This window comes from Gekko japonicus, unplaced genomic scaffold, assembly GCF_001447785.1.
Source record: "Gekko japonicus isolate JY-2015 unplaced genomic scaffold, Gekko_japonicus_V1.1 scaffold2671, whole genome shotgun sequence".
Lineage (NCBI taxonomy): Eukaryota > Metazoa > Chordata > Lepidosauria > Squamata > Gekkonidae > Gekko > Gekko japonicus.
This window is the reverse complement of record NW_015176057.1, coordinates 168,343-171,339: the sequence shown is the minus strand read 5'-3', so window position 1 is coordinate 171,339 and position 2,997 is coordinate 168,343.

Genomic DNA, 2,997 nt, shown 5'->3' with positions numbered 1-2,997 from the left:
GGCCCTTTGAGAAGGAAAAAACCCCCCCCCCCCCCCCGGGGCCTGGTATTTTTCCATTTAGATGACATTCTTGTAGATGTCATCTACAAGTTCCCCCCTGGCGCCTGGTATTTTTCCATTTAGATGACATTCTTGTAGATGTCATCTACAAGTTCCCCCCTGGCGCCTGGTATTTTTCCATTTAGATGACATTCTTGTAGATGTCATCTACAAGTTCCCCCCTGGCGCCTGGTATTTTTCCATTTAGATGACATTCTTGTAGATGGATGCACTGTATTACGCTGTATTGTACATTAATTTAAAATTAATAAAGATGATTAAAAAGAAAAAGTATACTGCAGCTATGCACTTTTAGCTATGTACACTCTACATAAGCAAAACACGAAGGTAACAAGTTCCCCCCACGTAATTGTCCCCTGGCGTCTGGTATTCAAAGGTATACTGCAGCTATGCACTTTAAGCTATATTGGAGCTACGGTGGCTCAAGTGGTTAAGACGCTGAACTGCAGGCTGTGGAAGGTCGGTAGTTTAGCAGTCCGAGACCCGAGTGTGCCGCATGACGGAGTGAGCTCCCGTCTTTGGTTCTAGCTCCTGCCAACCTAGGAGTTCGAAAGCAAGAAATTGCAAGTAGATAAATAGGTACCACTTCAGTGGAAAGGTAACAGCGTTCTGTGTGCCTTGGTGTTTAGTCATGCCGGCCACATGACCACGGAAATGTCTTTGGACAGTGCTGGCTCTTCGGCTTTGAAACGGAGATGAGCACTGCAACTCTAGAGTCGGATTCGACTGGCTTTCAAGCAAGGTAACCTTTACCTTTAGCTATATACATTTAGCTACCACGGCTTGCAATGGTTTGCTTGTTCACAACACCCTTTTTGTAAAAGCACTAAAGAGTGTTTTGCGGGGGAGGTGACACACAAAAAGGGTCCAGCTCCTTCATAAGTACGTAAGCAAAGCCATACTGCATCAGACCCCAAATGTCTCCAATAATGACTTGCCAGATGCCCTAAACTTTAGGGCCTAAAGGAAGCGGCCAAGTAGGTCATATACACAGTAATAGTCTCTGGTTACATCCCCTAGAGTTGCCAACCATCAGGTGGCACCTGGAGATCTCCTGGAACGACAATGGATCTCTAGATCGTAGAGAGTCTAGGGTATGATACCTCACTGAGATCCATCCCCACCCCAAACCCCAATGTCCTCCGGAATGCACACCCATATCTCCAGGAATTTCCGAACACAGAGTTGGCAGCCCTGCATCCCCTTCCCCCAGGTCTCTTGTTCAAGGAAAGACTGCCTCTGTACATGGAAGTTCAACTGAACAATATTGGTGATTGATATTTCTACCCTATCCCATAACTTTATTTAATTCTTCTGCCAGTGTATCCGAGGAAGTGTGCACGCACACAAAAGCTCATACCTTGAATAAAACTTAAAGCGCTTGGGGCTCTTTAGCTTGGAGAAATGACGGCTGAGGGGTGACATGATCGAGGTTTATAAGATGATGTATGGGATAGAGCAGGTTGAGAAAGAAGTCATTTTCTCCGTTTCTTACAATACAAGAACTTGTGGGCATGCCATGAAATTGCTGAGCGGTCGGGTTAGAACAGATAAAAGGAAGTCCTTCTTCAGCCAAAGAGTAATTAACACGTGGAATTCACTGCCACAGGTGGTGGTGGCGGCTACAAGCATGGACAGCTTCAAGAGGGGACTGGATAAACCTATGGAACAGAGGTCCATCAGTGGCTATTAGCCACAAAGTATAGATAGGAACTCTCAGGCTGGGGCAAGGGATGCTCTGTATTCTTGGTGCTGGGGAGGGGCAAGAGTGGGAGGGCTTCTAGTGTCCTGGCCCCACTGCTGGACCTCCTGATGGCACCTGGTATTTTGGGGCACTGTGTGACACAGAGTGTTGGACTGGATGGGCCATCGGCCTGATCCAGCATTGGCTTCTCTTATGTTCTTATGTCTGGGGCAAGGGATGCTCTGTATTCTTGGTGCTTGGAGGGGGCAACAGTGGGAGGGCTTCTAGTGTCCTGGCCCCACTGCTGGACCTCCTGATGGCACCTGGTATTTTTGGGCACTGTGTGACACAGAGTGTTGGACTGGATGGGCCATCGGCCTGATCCAGCATTGGCTTCTCTTATGTTCTTATGTAACTTTGTTGGTCTTAAAGGTGCCCAAGGACTCTGACTTTAGGTAAAGTTAGGTAAAGTTGCCAGCCTCCAGGTGGGGCCTGGGGATCTCCTGCTTTGACAACTGATCTCCAGCGGACAGAGATCAGTTCCCCCGGGGGAAATGGCTGCTTTGGGAGGTGGACTCAATGGCATTGTACTCTACTGAGGTCCATCCTCTCCCCAAACCCCGCCCTCCCGAGGCTCCACCCCCCAAGTCTCCAGGTATTTCCCAGCCCAGAACTGGCAACCCTAAGTGGCACCTTTAAGACCAACAAAGTTGTATTCAAGGTAAAAGCATTCGTGTGCAATAGCGTTGCCAGCCTCCAGGTGGGGCCTGGAGATCTATGCTTTTGCAACTGATCTCCAGCTGACAGAGGATTGGCTCCCCTGGAGAAAAGAAGGGCGGACTCTAGGGCATGGTACCCTGCTGAGGCCCCTCCCCTCCACAAACCCCGCCCTCTCCTGGCTCCACCCCCAAAATCTCCAGGAATTTCCCAACCCAGCCCTGGCAATCCTAGTGTGCAAGCAGACGTCTTCCGGTAAAACTTTGTTGGTCTTAAAGACGCAAACTTTGTTCTACTGCTTCTGCACCGCTTGCCCACCTGAACCGATCCACACGTGCAGTTAGCTTTACCCATTTCAAACATGTCCGCCTAGGAACCGGGTGAAGACGACTGGCAGCGCCTGTGTACTGCGAGCGCCGCTGTGCCCATTTCAAATATGGCCCCCGCGGCTTTGCGCCAAAAGGGAAGGCTGCCCCTTTAAGAGCGGTCTTAAATTAGACCCTTCAGGCTTGCCGTAGTAGCGCCGGTAAGGCTTT